Source organism: Podarcis erhardii, assembly GCF_964252035.2.
Source record: "Podarcis erhardii genome assembly, chromosome: 3".
NCBI lineage: Eukaryota > Metazoa > Chordata > Lepidosauria > Squamata > Lacertidae > Podarcis > Podarcis erhardii.
The window spans coordinates 58,734,702-58,756,326 of NC_138507.1; positions in this window are offsets into that span (position 1 = coordinate 58,734,702).

Below are 21,625 nucleotides of genomic sequence, written 5' to 3' on the forward strand. Positions count from 1 at the left end.
GCCCCCCACAAGGTCTGAGGGACAGTGGACCGGACCCCTGCTGAAAAAGTTTGCTGACTCCTGCTCTATGGGATCAGGGTCTCTAAATGCATGAAGAGCCTACACAAGCATAGCAGTATGTGTTTAAGCATTCCCACTGTTGTGGGTGGTGGGGCTAGCAGTTTTTGGTGGGACTGATAAGTGCGGCCCCTCTTCTCCCTCCATGCATCATATGTGCATGTTCATCTGCACTGGCAAGCACTGGCGGAGGAAGAGGAGTGTGGGGGAAGCGCACCGCCCCCAGCAGCACGATCCCAGTGGGGTGCCATTGTAGCTCCGCCCCTGCCCACACTGAGCACCACGCCCCCAGGACGCGCGCCATGCCCCTGCCTGCTCTCCGGCCCCCCCCCCAGTGCCAGAGCATGACGTTCCGCCACTGCTGGCAAGCCACAGATAAATCTGAGTCCACTGACTAGGGTTTGAGCTAATATAAAAGTTTTGTGTGTAGTGTGAGATCTATTGATTCAGTCATGCGAGTCATTGTCATTGGATGTCACTTTCATTATGTAGCGTACATATATTTCATGGCCCTTGTAAAGTTCAGATGAGCAAGTTCTGAATTCTTGATCAAGGATAAGAAAACTTGGTGTGTCACAGTTTCCCCTTGCTCCCCATGTTCCAGAAGCTGATTATCTATGTGCCTTATAGGAACATATGCTGCCTCAGCCCCCACCATTTTTTTTTTGTCCCACTCTCGCCTCCTGAGAATTTTCTTGATGCCAAGAGACTTCCTTGGAAATGAAAGTTATTAAAGTATTCTTTTAATTGGGATTGCCGTGGAAGGAAAGAGATAAAAAAGGGGATCATTCCTCAAAGGTATTCTGCCTGAGGCACTTTCTACAGTCCAAGAAGAGGTGACTGAGAATTTGCTTTTAATTAAGCTGAGTTAATTAGCGGAAACAGGAAGGTCGGAACCTTCTGTAAAGCAATTTGGCGCAAGGATTTAGCACTAGTAGAAGGTTCTAAGGAAGAAATGGCGAAAGGCCACACATTATTTCTTGACGAAATGTATTAGGCTGAAGTATGAGGAAAGTTTGTTTAAATTCTGGGTAACACTTGAGGCTTTGTGTACAGTACCTGACTCTCGGAAAAGGCACTTTTGGCCATTTTTAGAAACTGGGAATATTTTGGCACAGATGGGTAGACAGGACAATGGTACTCTGCACCATGTGATGTGCAGGATTGGCCCAAAGATATCATCTGAATCTTCATGGAATGGAGAGCAAAGCAACTGAAAGACAGGATCCGGAAGCAGTGGGATAGCGAAAGGGTTAAATACCACTCCCCACCCCCCAGAACTCACAGTTTCTTCACTCCAAATTGTCCTTCATTCCAAATTGTCCATCCATCCTAAAACTGCTTTTACTTAGAAAAATCAATCATCTGCCTTTTGTATTACATACATATGCACATAACATGCAGTTAGGCCATCAGGCATCCTATCAAGTAGAATAAAAACTTGTTGTAAACAACAACAACACCCTCTTATTATTTAATGTATAATTTTATATCGTCAACATCAGTTGGATTTGATCTGCTGTCCTACATGCATTCACAGAAACCAGAAGGAAACACTTTAGTAAATTATGGTGCAGTGGGAAAGGTAGCTAAGTAAGCTTCTTGCTGCACTTTAGTTTTTGTACAATCTAACAACACTTGCAGAAACTATTAGTCTGAGAGATTTTGTGGGAAATGGTTCAGACAAACATTCTTTTTGCTTTCTGAAAATTAATATCAAGTGCTTTTACAATATGGAGCCCAGAGAGGAAATTGCAATGTCCTTTCACTGAAAATGTATCGTGTAGTTCATTACATCCATCATGTGCGGTGCCCAGTTCCTTGAAAATTTGTTTTCTGTAACTCTGATAAAGGTAAGATCTATAGACCTTTTGTTGTAACGAGGTGAGTCATTCCAGCTTGGATGTTTCTCACACATTTTCTCTGGATAGAGGCTCTCTTTTATAACCCTGATAGAGTGAAAACACATTAAACCCATCAGAAGCTTGTCTGCAGTATGTCCAAGATAAGCATCATATAAAGGACTTTGCCAGTTCTTGATCAGCTTCTTCTGCAAAACAATCCACTCCTTTTATCCATTTACTTCAACTATTTGTTTTGCTTCCCTGTAAGAATCCTCTATGTGGTACCCAGAGTTCCCCAAGGCATTTTCTTTCCATTAACTCCTTATTGATTTTCATTTATGTGTACAGATTACAGCATATACATTAACTGAAAGCATCAGCTGAGGAAAAGTTCAGACTTCAAATGAGTTCCAGCTTGGTGACAGTGCATTAGCATCTGAATGTTAATCACAGCCTGTGACCATTGTGTTTACAGACATACTCAGTGACATACAGCTTTGTCCCCCACTCTCTTTTGCATGCCCTTGCTGGGGTAGTGAAATGTGGTCCCTGACATCTACTCTGGAATGGTATTTATTCATTAGATGTCTTAGAGCCTTAGTTCTCTTTTTTGTTAAAACAACTTTTTAGGTAGAACTTATACTGGCAAAAACCCTTAAGCAATGCGGGCAAGGCCTGCTGAAGGCCAGTCTCTGTGCTATCTTTTCAGGAAGGCCTCAGGTTTAATAGGAAGGCCTCAGGTTTAATAGGAAGGCCTCAGGTTTAATAGGCAGCATCTGCAACTTGGAAAATTCTAGTCTGAAACCTTGGAATTGTGATGAAACCTGTGCTTCCCATCATGAGCATTAATAGTATCAGGCAGTGGTGTTGTTGAGTTGATGATGATTGCCGAATAATACACACCCACTAGCTCAAAATGTCACTTGGTCATAGCTTGAACTTAGCTAGCAATCATAAAGAGAGAAGATACTGGGCACTTCACTAGGACTCTTAGTTTTGACTAATTTCCCTTAGGCAGACTGCACTGATAGGAATCAAGAACTGCTAAGTTGGAAGGGATCACATGATGGCACCCAAATGAATCCTATAAATCTGTGGACCCCAAACTTCCCCCCAACTGCTTAATGAATTTTCTGCCTCTTGTGTATTGTCGAGCTTATTATAGAGTAACTCTGGACAGTTCTGCCAACTGCTATTGTGAAGCATTAAGGACAAATCCAGAAGAGAAGCTTTAAAATTAAAATGACACCTTTCCAGTTTCAGAAGACTGAGATTTGCATTGCACGCTTTGATGTGAGATACCATACCATACCTTTGGAGCCTGTAACACCACCTGCTTTGCATCACAATATTTTTAACTTTGCTCCCCCCCCCCCAACAATCATTCTCCAGATGTCATTTCAATCATGTAGTGTCAGAGCTGCCCGAGGTCCCAGCTCACAAAGGACCAACGCCAGTTCGTTGTTATATACAAAAGTCTTTATTGAAGTTCAGTTTTGATTTCAAAGCCGCGGCGCGCAGCTCTACGTCTCAAACTCTAGACCGCTGAAGCTCCGTCTGAATCTCCTCCCCCCAGACACCAGTTTAAGACTCTAGCCTTGCTCCACCACTTCCTTTGCTCTTTCCTCCTCTGGGTCCGCCTGTCCGCTGGGGTCTTGCCCTTTCTAGACTCTTCTGACGCTGAGTCCCCTGAGTCTTCCCCCTGCCTCCGGCGGGCTTTAGGACCTGGTTCCCAATCCGGGTTTTCTGCTGTCCCGCGCGCCTGTACATTCAAACTTGGCGCGCGCGCCCAGCCGGCAACCTTTCTCCTGACCGTTACACTGCTCCTGTCACTGCTTCCCCCTTCGGGGGAGCTAGCTGGACCTGACTTCCCCTCCGTTCCCTCACTCTCCGATAGAGGCGTGGTCAGCCCTGACTCATCTTCTCTCCCTCCTGTAGGAGACGCTGGCCCTGATACATGGGACTCTTCCCCTCCACTACGCTCTGGTGGGGGAGCTGGTCCTGATCTCCCGCTGCTGCTTTGGGAGTCCCCGCTGGCCCCTTGCTTCTGGTGCATCCCCCCTGGGACCCCCCTTGCCCTGGCCATCGGCGCCCCCCTCTGGGAATCTTCTGATTCGCTGGAGAAGCTCATGGAATCTCTCGTGCCACTGTCATACTCCCCTACGCTGCCCTCAGATTCTTCCCCTTCGCTCTCCATTTCCTCTCTCCCCTGTGCCTCTGCTCCTGAGCCCCTGACATGTAGTATATAATTTTATCTGAATTGTGGGATCTTCAAATAACAACATATTTTATAACAAGAGGCTTGATCTGCGATGAAGATGAATCCTTTTCTCTCTGATTCATTGGAACTTCATATACTATTGTGCATATCAGCGAGGTCCAGGCTGATTGTCCTCAGTTAAGTTTAGTGCAGCATGTTTGGAAGAATGAGATTGCAGAGTTCCTTTGTCCTGCCTGTTTTTGTAAGCGTCTCTTTACCACTGTCCTAGATTCTCTCTTGGCTATGTGACTGTTTGGGAGAATTACCAAGGAACTACTGCACATCAGGCTATGTATCCTGAGACATTTTGCTTCCTGTAAGGACTGGATAAGGCACTTCTTTCCTTCTATACACTGCAGGTACTCTGACAAATTATACACTTAGAATCATGTGCCCCCAATTTACTCTCCAGAAGTGGCCTTTAGGGATTGTTTAAATTATGTCAAGTAGAGTGATGGTAGCAAATCTTACCATTCACAATGAACTGCAAGAGTTCCCTTGAAGGATTGCTTTAACCCATATGTGCCCACTCGGCTGCTTTGATCTGCAGAACTGCATTTTTACAAGTGATACAAAATGTTCACTCCACCCATGCAAGGAATTGATCCATCGGTGTGGCAGCAAGTGCTCTCTCGACCTCCCTGCCAATTAATATTAGGCAGGTGCTTTCACTGTGCCTGCTAAAAAAAAATTGTTTCAGCAAGACCTGCAATTCTAATCAAATTTTATTAAGAATAATATTTTCAAAACTGTTGATCTAGATATGTTTTGATATTGATCTTTTGATAGCATTTTTTGTCAACTTGCTTTTAATGTTTGCTTTCATTGGTATTTTTAATGAATATTTCAGACTGTTCTGTGGAAGCCACTTTGGAGCCTCCACTTGCCATCTCACCCATAGCGAGAGAAACATCACACCTCATGCCAGAGTTGAAAGGTGGAGCCCCAAATGAGTAAGTTGTTGATATTTGTTTATTGGCTCCAGTGACCTCACTTGATTGCCTTCAGATTAGTGACGAAGCAGTGGGCAGTGCAATCCCAAGCACGCTTACTAGGGAGTCAGCCCCATTGTCCTCAGTAAGACTTGCTGACCACCAATCTTCTGCACTACGGGAAGACATCATAACTCATCTCAGGGGGCCTTTTCTGATCACGATGTGAAGGCATCTAGGGAGGCTGCAAAAATGCCAGACAGTGGTGGATTTATGGTTTGTAGGGTGCTATGCACACACTTCTTGGGGACCATATTCATTCACCTAAATAAATGTGACTATGTCATAATTTGGAATGTATGAGAATAGGAGGAGGAGTTTGGACTTTCACTCCCCTTTCACTCCCCTTAAGGAGTCTCAAAGCAGCTAACAATCTCCTTTTCCCTTCCTGCCCCACAACAAACATTCTGTGAGGTGAGTGGGGCTGAGAGACTTCAGAGAAGTGTGACTGGCCCAAGGTCACCCAGCAGCTGCATGTGGAGGAGCGGAGACGCGAACCCAGTTCACCAGATTACGAGTCCACCACTCTTAACCACTACACCATGCTGGCTAAGATGATAATAATAATGTTTCTGCCATTGCGGGGGATTTGAAAGGGGCTTCAGAAGACCCACCAACCAGCTGATTGTTGGGAATTCAGAAGCTCATTCCAAGGCACTGTCTTGCTAATTTGCCCAGCAAAAAGCGTTTCTGTTGTGCCAGCTTTGCGAAGTGCTCAGCTTTGCAAAGAGGGAGGAGGCATCAGGTGACTGACAGATGGGCAGCTCCACCCAGCTGTCATAATGGGTCCACTGGCCAGATCCAGTTCCCACCACTTTCAGAAAATGTTCTCCTTTGAAATAGAGTCAGGAGGGCCCCACCCATAGTTTGAAGTGACTTGGGTGAACAATCTTGGAAAAGGTGGTTTTGGAGATAATCTGGCCCCAAGCTGTCTTCTCCTTCCATCCCATTCATCACCATCTAATGCAGTCAGGATGCCCAGAAATGTGTATTTTTTCTTTGCTGAGTGCATCCTTGAAACATCCAATAAAAGATGAAACACTCATCAGAATTTCATATCAAGTGTGTTTATGTTGATTGGTGAAGGCATCTGTTTCCCCACCACTCCCAATGTGTAACAAGGAAATTCCAAGACAGTGTAAGAAAACATGATGTTTTCAGATTGACAATTTAGCCTTAGGGGCCTGATTATCCCATGCACAGGATGCTGCAGAGAACCAGGAAAGTATGTAAATTGAGCACTCTCCAATCAAATAGATGGCAAGGGTTTGCACAAAGCAAGCTGCCCTGTGTATGAGCTACATACTTATGATTCTCTCATCAGGTTGTCAAAGAAAGTCAGCCAAATGTAGATGAGGGCTATAGTTGGGGAAAACTGATGCATATGTAGGCTGCTGTGCAAGTGCAAGTGCAGTGTGTGTTTTCTTAAAGGAACTGAGAATTTGTAATCATAACCTAGAGCTGAGTACGGGGATCAGCAAATGTCATAGCTAGCTTCGTGATTATGGTTCACCTCAAAACCTTCCATAGTCCTTACAAGCGCTGAGCTGCAAATAAAATGTTTTAAATGTGTTGTAAAGTGCAATGTACAAAAGTGACACTAGATGGCGACAGTGAGCTATGCCAAATTCAATGTATTTTTCCAAAACGTTTTTTAGAAAAAGGATTTTCACAGCATTTTTTAAATATGTGAGTAGATTCCACCCAAGTCACTAGGACTACTCCTGCCCAAGCCTTCTAGACAAGAGCTCTGGAGCAAGTGTCTTCCATCTCTTCAGAAGACTTGAGCACCTGACATTCACAAAAGGTTGTGCCTGTGGTATTTATGGGTCCAAATTAGGGTCAAGCGGAATTTTCTTCTGCACCTTTGACAAGGCAGACCTTTCCAAAGGCATATCATGTGGAAAAGAAGAATGGAAGCTTAAGGTTTGTGGCTCCAGTGAAAACAAATCCAAAACTGAGTGTCTTACCTCAGCCCTAGTCTAGAGTTGGCAGAAGAAATGAAGGGCTTGATGGATGAGAGGGTTTATTCCATTATCTTTTTCCTTGATGAGCCCTCCCATCCTGTGCCAAAGTGGCTCCCAAGTTAACAAGGAGTGACGCCATGCTATACATTCCCATCTGGCTTCTTAATGGACAGCGTGTTCCCATTACTAACCATTGCCAGCATCCCATGGCTGGTAACCAGGCAACTGTATCAGGATGCAAATTGCTATCGAGTTGCTTTCTGATTCCAAAAGCCGTGTTGGGGAAGGCAGACCTTTTACTGCTCTGTCCTGATGACGTGTTAGCTACTTTATGCTGATAGAAGCTATATTATTCCCTGCCTCACCTACGCTGCCTGTCCTGGGTGCTGGGTACAGTTACCAGCCGCAGATGGTGAGGACCAGCTGTCCATGCTTAGCTTAGTATCCCTGAGGCAGCTGTAATGGGAAATTGGTATATGCAGTGTGCCGTATATGTGCTGAGTATACTCTTTGACTCCTTCTGCTTCTCCTTATTTCCCCCCGTTTTGTTCTGCAGCTATTATAAATGATGATGGTTATTTGCTAAGTGTTAACCAATGTGGGCAGCAACCTGCTAACACTACAGTACATCCATGTGCTGAGGGCTTTTCTGGTCTGCTGGAGCTCATGCTGCGTAAATGTTGCTAATTAACAAACTTTCTCCCACCTCCTCCACTTCTTAGGTTTTACTGTTTGCTGTTGGTTTGTTTTTTAAATGAAAACTTTTCTGTGGTTTGGCATAAGGCTATGACTAGGTGGGGGAGCACCTGCTGCAGCTGCAGAAGGTCCCAGTTTCAAGGCCCAACATCTCCAACTTGGGCTGGGAAAGTCATTGTGCCTGAAATGATGGAGTCAGGGCCTTCTCACACCGACCATTTCTAGTAGCATAGTGGCTATTTGGCCTGATGTGTTTAGGATTGAAATGGGAGCAGATTGCCTGCACCTTTGGTCACATGTTGCTGTTATTAGAAAGTGAGTGCAGGGTTGTCTGTTCCACATTCATGGCAGGTTATGTCCACGGCTGGAGTCACACTCTTTACATACCCTCATGTTCCTCCAGTCAGTAAATTTTGGAGTTATGAGCATTATTAATAATAATGATAATAACCTAGTATTCCAGAATTTTGATGTTGTGGGACTATAGCAGATTAAAAGATGAACTATGTGTCTGCTTGAGCTATGGTCAACCTGGTTATTGTGAGGAAAGTTTGCCTGCAGCTAACGTTTGCTGTCATGGGCAGTGCTTTGACTCAATACCATTTATTACATTTGTATACCGCCCCATACCCGCAGGCCTCAGGGCGGTTCCAAACATAAAATCACAATATAAAAACACAAAATGCATAATAAAAACAAAAAAAAACAAGAATAGCCCAACAATCCCACTCACACTCCCCAACACAACCAATAACCCCACACACACTCCCTAACACAACTGCTGCCCAGTGTGTGTGTGTGAGAGAGATATGATGCGTAATGGGGCCTGTTGTGCTGTCTGAAAGGCCCCATTCAGACAGCACAGAGTTGCAGCTCTGGAAGGGCCCAGTAGGGCCTGCCTGGCTGCAGAATATTGAGGGGGGCCCAGACCCCTCAGTGAAATTGGGGGGGTGGGGTTCAGCCCCCACAACCCCACATAAATGGCTTACCTGTTCAGTATGTTTTATGAACACAATTAAAAGTGTTGGTGCTGACCTTTAAAGCCCTCAATGGCTTTGGCCCTATATACCTGAAGGTGCATCTCCACCCCCATCATTCAGCCCAGACACTGAGGTCCAGCGGCGAGGGCCTTCTGGCGGCTCCCACACTGCGAGAAGCGACATTACAGGGAACCAGGCAAAGGGCCTTCTCAGCAGTGGCACCCTCCCTGTGGAACATCTTCCCATGAGATGTCAAGGAGATAAAGAAATACACAAGTTTTGGAAGACATCTGGAGGCAGCCCTGAATCAGAAAGTTTTTTAATGTTTAACATTTTATTCTGTTTTTATATGTGTTGGAAGCCGCCCAGAGTGGCTGGGGCAACCCAGCTAGATGGGTGAGGTGAGGTATAACTAATAAAAGTATTATTATTATTATTATTATTATTATTATTATTATTATTATTATTATTATTTATTATTAGCTTTGAAGGAAGGAGATTCAACTGTGTCTGCCCGAAAAGAAATGGCATCCAGCCCAACTGAGATTTCTGAATTTGAGCAGCCTTACTGCACAAGACTGCAATCTCACCTTGGACAAAATTTACCATGCTGCAGAAGTACAGCAACAAGTTGGCAACTCTTCCTAGATGACAACAAAAATGCAACCATGATTTTTTCTCTGCCTTCTCAAATACAATACAAATGACTAAAGAATGCAATAAATTTCCTATCATTTTACTTCCCATATAAGACTGTAAATCTTGAAATAGCATCAGAACTTTCTTTTTTAAAGAAAGCCCTTCATTTCCTTTTCAAAAAGAATTTTGGAAGATTAAACTTTTTCTAACAGAGATAGATTATCCTGGTATTAATAGTAGTGCAGGAGAGCAGGATAAATGATTTCCAGCAGTTGGTTACAAGTTTTTAAAGTTTTATAGTTAATGACCAGCAATAGCAAGAACTGAAACTTGATTTAGCATTTTTGTAGATAGACATCACTCTATTATTTGAAGCACAGATAACGTGTCTTATAGTTTCCATTTCTCCACTGCCTTTCCCCCCCTTTCAAAGTAGCTGCTTAGTATAAAATGAGTTTTGGATGTACAATTCAGGATTCAATTCAGAAAGTATATTGTATGGTAATCAGGGCGAACATTTAATGAAAGTGTTTGGGTCTCAAGCATATGCCTTTCAATATCCTCTCCTGATCCACCTCCAAAGGTCTCTTATCAGTAACCCTGGAAAGGAATGCATATATCATTTTTGTAGAAGAAGGAAAAATAAGGACTGAGGTGGCCTTTGGAAAACAATTTTCTGCATAAAGGGGTAAAAAAACAACAGCAATCTCACAATGCCCTATAAGTTTAATTGGAACTGTAAATGTTTTTTGGTGGAATACTAGTGCTGTTCCAGAACTCTTGAGGGCAATAGGTTTGGATTGCATCAATAAACTACTGGTATATTAAGCTGCGGTGAGGTCTCATTACATTTACAATATTTTTGATGCAGTGGCAGATAGAGGAGCTTGGTCCAGCCTTTACCTCTGCTTAATTTATTTTCCTTTTGAAGCAAGAGTTGCTATCTTGCAGCCCTCAAGTTGTTGTTCAACTCCAATTCCCCATCAGCCATCACAGGCAACGGTCAGAGATGATGGGAGCTGTTGTCCAACAGCACATGGAGGGGACCACCTTGGCTACCACAGCTTTAAAGGTAAGCATCCCAACTGAGGTTCTGCGTGGAGGAAAGAGGAGGGGGCTGTTTTAATCTACTCATTCCCCTGCAGCTCTGACAAAACCTCCCACCCTGTTCTGAAGGTTTCTCTCCCCAAATGTCCAAGGACAGATTTTTGGGAGGTGTCAGGGGTGGTTAATGCTAGTCTACTCAGAGCAGACCTATTGAAGTAAATGGACACGACTAACTTAGGTCCATTCATTTCAATGGTTCTACTCTGAGTAAGACTAGTGCTGAATACCACCCAATGAAAACAGCCTCCTCACCTTTCTCCATCAGGGGTTTTCTGTGAGCGCAGTTACACCCACGAGCTCCTTCCAGGAGAACGTGTATATATAAATATAATACAGTGGTACCTGGGGTTACAGATGCTTCAGGTTACAGATGCTTCAGGTTACAGACTCTACTAACCCAGAAATAGTACCTTGGGTTAAGAACTTTGCTTCAGGATGAGAACAGAAATCACGTGGCGGCCTCAGTGGGAGGTCCCATTAGCTAAAGTGGTACCTCAGGTTAAGAACAGTTCCAGGTTAAGAATGGACCTCCAGTACAAATTAAGTTCTTAACCCGAGGTACCACTGTAAATACATAATACAATGTTGCATTATTTACTGCACAAGGTGGTGATCCATCCCTGCTGTGTTTGGAGGCTCTCCTGTGCATCCTTCTGAATGAGGCCCCAAATACCTGCCCCTAAGTCCTGCCCTGAAGGTATCACTGCCCCCAAATCTGCCCTGGTTTATTTGTATCCCTGCTTCTTCTCCATTGTCAGGGGCTCAGGAGCAGAGGCACAGGGAAGAGAGGAAATGGAGAGCGAAGGGGAAGAATCTGAGGGCAGTGTAGGAGAAGATGACAGTGGCCCGAGAGATTCCATGAGCCTCTCCAGCGAATCAGAAGATTCACAGAAGGGGGCGCCGGTGGCCAGGGCAAGGGGGGTCCAAAAGGGGACACTCCAGAAGCAAGGGGCCAGCGGGGACTCCCAGAGCAGCAGTTGGAGATCAGGACCAGCTTCCCCACCAGAGCGTAGTGGGGGGGAAGAGTCCCAGATCTCGGGGCCAGCGTCTCCCCCAGCAGGGAGAGAAGATGAGTCAGGGCTGACCATCCATCGGAGAGTCAGGGAACGGAGGGGAGGTCAGGTCCAGCTAGCCTCCTGGAAGGGGGAAGTAGTGACAGAAGCAGTGTAACGGTCAGGAGGAAGGTCACTGGGTTGGCGCGAGAGCCAAGTTCAAATGTACAGGCGCGCGGGACTGCAGAGAACCCGGATTGGGAACCAGGTCCTAAAGCCCGCCGGAGGCAGGGGGAGGAGTCAGGGGACTCAGCGTCAGAAGAGTCCAGAAAGGGGAATGCCCCAGCGGACAGGAGGACCCAGAGGAGGAGAGAGCAGAGGAAGAGGTGGAGCAGGTCTAGAGTCTTAAACTGGTGTCAGAGGGGAGGAGATTCAGACGGAGCTTCGGCGGTCTAGGGTTTAAGACGAAGAGCTGCATGCCACGGTTTTGAAATAGAGACTGAACTTCAATAAAGACTTTTGTATATAACAACGACCTGGCGTTGGTCCTCTGTGAGCTGGGACTTCGGGCAGCTCTGACATCCATGTATGTCTTTTCTCCCATGCATTACTCCCATTTTGTTCTCTTGGCATATTCATAGCAAGTGCCAATTCCAGTTTTGTTCTTTTTTTTGGGGGGGTGGCGGGCTTTGGCAAGATGCTCTCAGCATGCCACTTTTCTGGGTGTAGCTCTTGTTGCTGTTGCTGTTGCCACTGCCTCTACCTGTGGACTCAATCTGCATGCTTCCCCCCACCAAAAAGAAGGAAAGAGGGTTAGACCTGCAGGGATTATGTTTCCTCTCATTGCTTGTTCATTCAAGGAGTATTCACAGATTCTGTAACCTAAGTGCACCATCTGGGTACCTTTTCTGCACAATAGCTGAGATGTATGCTCATACAGTTATTCCCATGTAATGGTCAACAAATATACAATTGTACCTGTGTGCACAGCAGCTCATCTTTGCTAATCAACATGGGTGCAATGTTTCACACAAGGAGTGTTCGTGCATCGTGTAAAATGAATGCACAATTCGTGTATACAATAGCAGAGTTTTACACTCATACAGTTATTTCCATGTAACATTCAAGGGATAGCTCAGTCGGTAGAGCATGAGACTCTGAATCTCAGGGTCATTGGCCCCATTTTGGGCAAAAAGATTCCTGCATTACAGCAGGTTGACCTAGATAATCCTCATGGTCCCTTCCAATTCTATGATTCTATGATCTAAGTGTACAGTTGTACCTGTGTGCACAGTAGTTGATCTGTGCAAATCAACAAGTGTACAGTGTTTCACACAAACAGTTACAAAGGTTCAGTCTTGTTCCTGTGTTCAGTATAATGTGAACAAGTCTTTAGAGAAGGCAGGTGAATGATCAGAAGCAGCAAGGACCGGCACAGCAGAATGAGGAGACTTCAAGATCGAACCCCTACTGTGGCTTGAACCTTAGGAGATGCCCAACAGCACTGATAGTTGGTGCTGACCATGGTCAGAGCTGCTGCTACAGTTTAGCTTGGCCAACTTCACTCTTGCCTCGCTACTGGAGTAAGGAGGTCCAGTTTCTTTTATAACCCATCTACAGTGGTTCCTTGGGTTACATACACTTCAGGTTACATATGCTTCAGGTTACAGACTCGGCTAACCCAGAAATATTACCTCAGGTTAAGAACTTTGCTTCAGGATGAGAACAGAAATCGTGCAGCAGCAGTGGGAGCAGGAGGCCCCATTAGCTAAAGTGGTGCTTCAGGTTAAGAACAGTTTCTGGTTAAGAACAGACTTCCAGAACGAATTAAGTTCTTAACCTGAGGTACCACTGTATTCCTCAGAGTAGTCACAGCTGATTTTAACACAGCTTTATGTGGAAAGGGATATTTGAAATACATAAGCCAGCGTTAGTTATCCTTTACTCATGCCCAAAAGTATACCTTGGTGTGACATATAACAGAATGTTCACATTTAATTCCAATTTTGCATAAAAAGACATTTTGACAAGGCACACATAGCTGTGGTGAATCAGGATTGTGCTATATTGCAATATTGATCTCAAAATGTAAAACAATGATCTGATTTTTTATAGGGGTTGTACATTATCATTTGAAAGCCTGTTTGGCCAACTTAGAGGATGAAATAAAAATGTATCTGGAAATATTTTCTCAGCTATTTTCATTAAAAAAAAATAAACCTATTAACTTCAGTTTACGTTTTTAGACCATTATCCCATATTGAGCTATTATTTTTATCCAGCACATTACTGTACTCTTGTAACCTGCTGGTCCTTAATGAGTGTTATATTTATTGTGTGTATATCTAGCAAAGTCCTTTTTTTTAACACAGAAATGGAGGAAAGCTCTGCTGTTGTTGTGAAAAGATGAACAAGCTTTGGACTGACGGTGCTCCTTAAGATTTTGCAAAGGCTTGGTGGTACAACATCAAATAGATATTGGTGTGGTAATAAATTCTACTTTATGGCCCTCAGGTGTGGTGCATTGTGAGATGTGGTTGCTTGTTTCATGACTATTGAGAGCAGTGGGCTAGTGGCAAATTCTGATCCACAGGCACTAAGGCTGTGAACACACTATAACTTTCATCACATTTGAAGCCCTCAAAGAATTCTGGGTGCTGTAGTTTTTGCTTCACAGAGTTAGAATTCCCAACAACCCTTAACAAACCAAAGTGGCCAAAATTATTGGGCGGGGGGGATTTGCTTCAACTGTGATTTAATGGTATAGTATTGTAAACAGCCTATCAGGGCTGGCCCGCCCATGAGGCAAGGTGAGGCAACCACCTCAAGTGGCAGTGCCTGCGCTGCTGCCTCAAGAGAAGCGGTATTGGCAGCAGTGCTGGTCTCTGGTGAGATCTTGCCAGAAGGCAGCACCACTGCCAGTGCTCTGTAGGCGCTGCTGTACAACTCAGGTAAGGCAATTTTCAGCGAATGCAAGGGGATATGTGTCAGTTTGCATTTCTTAGTGCAGAAGGTATTGATCTGATGTGTAGAGATCTTTCCTATTCTAATTAATTCAAGAAACAAGCAGAAGGTTCATGGTGTTTGGGTTATTCCTTCAGTGAAGCTGAGTACAGCTGGTTTAAACTGGTTCTGTTATCTCTTCTGTCAAGGTCATGCGGACTATAGTAATAGGCCAGAAGGAGCCAAAGTTTCACACTTTCTCTTTCTATCTCTTTTCCTTCTGGTGTGGTGTTCTGTATACTTACGTAGTGTTAAGGTTTATACTTATTATAACTTATTGTGAGTTTAAATTAAGTCTTCTGCAGGTGGATTTCTTATGGACAGTGCCAAGCCTGAATGTATTGGATTTGTGACCATTATGCTCATTTGCTTTCAGTAACAGTAAAGCTCTGCTGGATGAAATACAATTGCCTCTGGTCTATTTTTTGGGAATCCTGCTAACTATATATTGGAATCAACTCTGGATCAATATTGAATAGAATTTCCATGACAGCACATGCCCTTTTTGACTCAAGTGGTGAATGGGATGTGCCTATAATTAAACAACAAAAATATTTTTTCTTAAGCTAATGAAGACATTCTCATATGAATTATATGTGCTGCTAAGGAGCATAAACATTTCTGCTTGCTTGATGGAGTGCTCTACCCCCTCCTCCCCTTGTGCACTGTTCTGGGAGTTCTCCTGCCTCCCTGAGCGACTGAGTCAATTTGGCAGGAAGGCGAGAAAGCCCTGTTGCACGTGAGCATCCTTGCCCAGGTTTCAACTAGTCAGACCCATTAGTTGCATCCAGCACCATAGCTTCAATACCAAGCCATTTTCTTCTTATCCCCTCCCACACACACTTTGCTTAACGTCTAGACTGATGAAGGGTTCTGATAGACCCCAAAAGCTCCTTGCTATTTTGTCACATTGGTCTTAGTAAAGGGACTTTGGGAATTTTCAAAAGTGGCTGTTAAACCCTTAGTGATGCATGCTAATGTATCCTATCTCTTGCTCTGCTTAACTCATTTGGTGGGGCTTTGTCCAAGAAAACTTTACATATAGAGGACTGGCAAATACTGTAGTGCCCCAGGAGATAACATACTGTAATTGTTCCTGCAGTGCAGCAAGTGGCTGGGCCCTTCCTTGCTCTCCCATGCCTCTGATTTAGGGATCAGAAGGGCGATACAGGAACATAAAATGTATTGCAAAGCCAGTGAGGAGAACCATTTCAATGAGAAAAACTGCAGAGATATGTCTGGAAAGACAGACTCTGCTTCTGTCAGAAGTAGACTATATAGCAAAGGCAGAAGAGACATGCTGTCACACTGGAGTGGAAATCCTATACTGTTGTGCACTTGGCATCGCCATTAATCCAGACAGAAATGGGATTAAATTTATAGTGAGTTACAATGAATGGTGGATCTTGTCCTTTAATAGAAAGTGTGACTACTTTGGGAAGTGCTTAATTGTTTGTTGTTGTTTTTTAAGGGTAAAGGACCCTTGTCAGTTAAGTCCAGTCGCAAATGACTCTGGGGTTGTGATCGGCAAGCCCTTCCGATCGGCAAGCCCTAGGCTCAGTGGTGCAGACCACAGCACCACCCGTGTCCCCTGCTTAATTGTTAAAGGAAGCCAATTGGTACTGTCTGCTGCAGTCTTTTTGATTCACAGTTATTTCTGTTGTTTGTTTTTCATCAGAATTAGCCATTCATCTCCTGAGCAGTTTCTGACTGGCCTGAGTTACTCTAGAATTCCAGCACACTTTTAATGGCATGTATTGCAGCAGTCTGTGGTCTCCCCGGTTGTTGTCTGTGAATTTCCCAACTGGGGCTTGAATGTTCCACAGTCCCTGGCAGACTTCTGTTGATGTTGTTTCTTTTCCCATAGCTCCACCTGGCTTCTTCATGCACCATTATTTACCCACAGCAGGAATCATTTGCTTTTTGAAAGGTTATGCAGTGCCAGCAACTATACAGAACCCTTGCTGTATTTTTGCTGTTCCTACATTTTTTAATTCCTCTTACCAGATTCATACACACTTCAGCTGTCACTGCTGGTTTTGCCTTATTTTTGCATTCTCCATGGCTGCCATCTGGTCAGTTCTAAATGAACCCGACCAGTGTTCTTTGGGGAGGGGGTTGAATCTGGCCAAAATACAGAGCAGAAGAATTTAGCCATGCAATCCTATGCATGTTTACTTGGAAGTAAGTCCCCGTCTGCACTATACTTTCAAGCAGTATCATACCACTTCAAACAGTCATGGTTTCGCCCGGAAACACATCAGACATTAAAAATTTACTGACACAGAGCTGTCTATGGAAGTCTTCTAAAAGTCAGATACAGTAGTACCTTGGTTCTTGAACTTAATCCATTCCGAGAGTCCGTTCAACTCCCAAAACTGTTCGAAAACCAAGGTGCAGCTTTCGATTGGCTGCAGGAGCTTCCTACACTCAAGCAGAAGCCACGTCAGATGTTCAGGTTCTGAAAAACATTCACAAACCAGGATACTTACTTTTGGGTTTGCAGCGTTTGGGAGTCGATTTGTTTGACAACTAAGCCGTTCGAGAACCAAGGTACCACTGTAGGCTAGGTTTCACCTAGGCTATCACCTTGACAGGAAATTAGCCTGGCTACTCCAGGAATTTGAATCCTTGCTGGATCCCTTGCTGGATCCAGGGATTAGAAAGGTCTCAGCATACAGCCTGCTCCCCTGCAAACTCCTAACATTATAGAAGCAGGACTTTCTGTGATAGTACTCTCTGGCATGGAGTCTGGCACCTTTTTGTTTGTTTGTTGCTGCCCGTGGCCACCATTTTGTGCTAGCACCCATTGCAGCTAAAAAACAACAACCAGGTACCAGTATTCTGAGTGCCAATCCTTATGTAGTAGAAGCTGTACCATCTGTGTACAAGAAAGGGCCTTCATGGTGGCACCTCAGTTGTCAAATATTCTCCCCTGAGTGGCTTACCTGGTATCTTCTTTTATGTTATTCCTGTACCAAGCAAAGCCCTTTCACTTACTTCTAGTTTTGTCTCCAGTGATTGGTTTTTATGTTGTTCTGCCATCTGGTGTTTTATATTTTATTGTTGTTCTTGTTTTATTGTATACATTTTATTATTGGGGAGAAATTCAACACAGCACTGTGTCAATTGTTCCACTAGTGCAAGCTTTTCAGCTTGCCAGACAGAACAACCCCCTTTTGTGCAGTGCTGGGGGTTCTCCTGATCCCACCCCACAAACCAATGTTGTGGGTGCAGGTGGAGGAACTATCAATGGCTACTAATCACAATGGCCATGTTCAGCCTCCACTGCTGGAGATAGTAGTCTCTTAGCATTGGTTGCTTGGAATCTGAAGTAGGAAGAGTACTGTTGCCCTCAGGTCCTGCTTTGAGGCTTACCATAGGCATCTGGTTGACAACTGTGAGAAGAAGATGCTGGATTAGATGGGCTTTTGGCTTGATCTATCATTATATTCTAAAGATGTGATATGCTGGTGAACGCTTTACACCAAGGGCTAGAAATATAAGCTTTGTTACCGTCATCTTTGTATCCCAACCTTCATCCAAACAGGTCAGGTGCTGTACATGGGAGTTATCCCACTTTATCCTCACCACTGCCCTTTAAGGTAGGTTAAACAAAAATCTAGCAACTGCCCAAGGCCACCCAGGAAGCTTCAGGGTTGAGCGGGGATTTCCCTATTTGAATCTGCAGAAGCTCTCATAACTCATCAATTTAGAGACTGTTTTTAGTGTTTTGTTCACTGCTATTCTTTCTTTTTCTTTCTAAATCCCTCTACCACATTACAAGAACAATCTCTCTACATGCAAAGGCAACCTATTCTTTCATTTTGCTCCAACTGAGTGTGCAGAGGGTTTAGAGAGAGTTTAAATCTGGCCAGACCTAAAGGGAGGAGAAGCGGAGGGCTTGGCACACAAATGCAAGATGGCAGATCATGCACACATAAGCAGGAGTTTTAGATTAAAGTAAAAGAAAAGAAAAGAAGCAATCTGATTTGCCTAGTGGTTTTGCCTCCTTTACCGTTGCAGTTCCTCACATCTTTTCTTTCATCTTATTCTAGAAATGCTAAGACTGGGAGAACGTTTGATGATATATTTATTTGCCCAGGTATTTTCTGCTGTTGATTCTCAGTTGTAGCTATTGTTCTGCCTACTGCATTTGTATTTTGTTTCATATTACTATTGTACACCATCTTAGAATCTTAGATCCAGTACATGCTTGTATAAGTATCATTTGCCTAAGTGGGAGTAGTCAATCTCATAAAAAAGCACATATTTGCACACATGAAGAAATCTTCTTGCTGGATTAGAATGAATGGACAAATCATTATGGATGAAAGTGTTCCCTGTATGTATTAGTGTTCCCAGACTACATAGAAGACATTGATGAGATTTCTAGCCTTGGGTATATATTATAATCTGCATAATTTATCTGGGGTGGGGGATTTAATGCATGGAGTTTATCACTATTCACACATTATATGAGCCTGTGATTTCCAGTTGGTAGGCTCTTGCTTCACTCTTTAGAATTGCACCTGATCCTCTTAAATTTGAGCATAGTAATGGCCTCTTGGTACAAATCAAGTGATATAGATGTAAGGGGTGTGATTTTGAGAATGTTAAGTGCATGAAATTGGTAGGTTGTGGGCATCAAAGCACTTACACCGTTTGAAAGCTGCTTGATGTCCTCTGCTGCTTGGTTTAGCCATGCAGTAAACAGTTGTTCATGTGTTTTCCACATGGTTCAGTCCCCCACTACATGGTATATCACAATCTGCTGCTGTTAATGCATTTCATAGCATGGAGATAAATGGGTGTTAAGAGCATTCAGCATTCTCTAGAGTAGACACCATGCATGTGCACACAAGCCACATGACTTCATCAGTGTAAACATTGTTATAGAAAGAAGGATAACCAGGCATGTTAAGTGTATTGTGTCATCTTTAATTGCGCAACTGTAACAATTCAATGTGTTAGTCTTCAGAAGTCATTGTTGCTCATTCAGACCAGAATCATTGTTCAGAAATACAAAGGAAAATGCTGCATTTTGAAAATCATCATTTGGCATTCAAGTCTATGAGCCAACCTCAGTTTGCACATTTTTATTATGACTTGGTGCTAGCTTGAGTGAAAGTGTTAGTAATGATAATTTAACTTTTTGTCTTTCAAATAATTATTCTAATTACCTAACCTAAGATAGATTTGACATAATAAGATGCTAAGTATTCATTAAAGTACTCTATCTGGATTGTTTCCTATCATAACGGATTATCACTAATGCAGAATACATTGTGATGCCTATTCTTTTAATAAGCTAGTATCTTTTAAAACTAAAGTCTGTTGTGCAGGATGTTAATTATATGTCTGCTTATTGAAGTAGATTTTATTTTATTTCAGCTTCCACTTTGCTCAGATAAAACACAAAAAGAAGTCAAGAAATACTCTGCATAACAAAGAAAATGAATTGCGTATTAACTTCCTGATGATGCCAGTGCAGCTTCTCCTAAACCATAGAATAATTGCATTTCGGAAACGGGAGTCTTACAAATGTAAACAACGAGGGGGAAAGAACAGTAAATAATTATTTTTCTCATTTTTCTTGGTATAGCCTCATCCTTGGAATCCTGGGGGTGTTCTTTAAGGTGGTGATGGAAAGGCTTGAGGAGGACCATTTTTTATTTTGTAAAAGCCTCATTAAACTAAAGGCATCTCAACTGAATTGAAAAGCACAGATCACAGATATTACAGAATAAATAGATGTTCACCATTCACAGCTTAGCCTCTTCACCCTCAACCTTTGCTCTGTGTATCGGCAGGTAGGTTTTGCTGTATTCACTTACTATCCAGTTGCTACACTTGGAGGCCAGAAAGTGGTTTTATGCTAGACAAATTGTTTAATGGCCTATAGCAGGCTTCCTCAACCTCAGCCCTCTAGATGTTTTGAGACAACAATTCCCATCATCCCTGACCACTGGTCCTGCTAGCTAGGGATCATGGGAGTTGTAGGGCCGAGGTTGAGGAAGCCTGGCCAATAGCATATGGCTTGGTGCACTAGCATGAACCAGGCATACTATGTGATCCACTGATGTCATATCCTCCTAATGGCATAATACAGCTCTCTCTTTCATTGCACACCACAATCAAGATCAGAAGTGAGAAACCTGTGGTCTCAGGATAGCCTACAGCTGTAATCTCACATGGATGCTCTCACTGACTCTGGCCTCTAGAAAGCATCCTCCTGGTACCCGAGGGAATGGGTTCTCAACAGGAGAAAGGACCTTCATCCCTGAATGGGGTGAATGAGACAAACAGGTGCAGAATGAGTTGATTTTCAAGCACAGCAGAAACCTCAGAATACCTGAAAAGAAAGAAAAACATGCAGCGGAATGGGGAGAAGTCAATGCAGGCACATAGTCATTAATGCCATTTCTCATCACAGAATGAATTTGTTGATATATTTGACAAAAGATGATTTTGTACCAAATATGATTTTCAAAAATATCTACTTAGGATGGTGCGATGTCCTTTTTTTGGGGGGGGGGGGGGTAAGTGATTACTAATAGTAAACAGAAAACAATGGAGAAGTTACCTTACACAATAACCATGGTTCAGAGGGATTTTTATTTCGTTCAGTGAATACTCTGAATTATCTGTATCATTAGATTGTTAGAATGGTAACATTTTATCAGGTTCACTGGAGTACTGGGCCAGAGTGACAGGCTTAACTTTTACTTTCAGTCAGCAGCAGCCTCACTGAAGGCAGAGATTTTGTTCTGCTATGAAATATATCCAGAGCAAAATGTAAGGTCCCGGGGAGTGGACGGAATATTCTCTGACTCTCAATGATGTGAAAAGGATTTCAGTTGAGGAAGAAAATACATAAGCACCTGGCATTATATCCTAAACTTGTTGTTTGTCATTGGCATCCATCTGTCTTTAGGGGCAATGGAAAAGTGCACCATTGTGGGGGCAAAGTGATAGGCCAGTAATTCTGTTTCCCTCTCCTGTGTTATTCTGCTGTGTTCTCTCTGCACAGTAGGCTAGAAATTAAAAACAAAACAAAACAAAGCTCCAGATATGAACTATATATC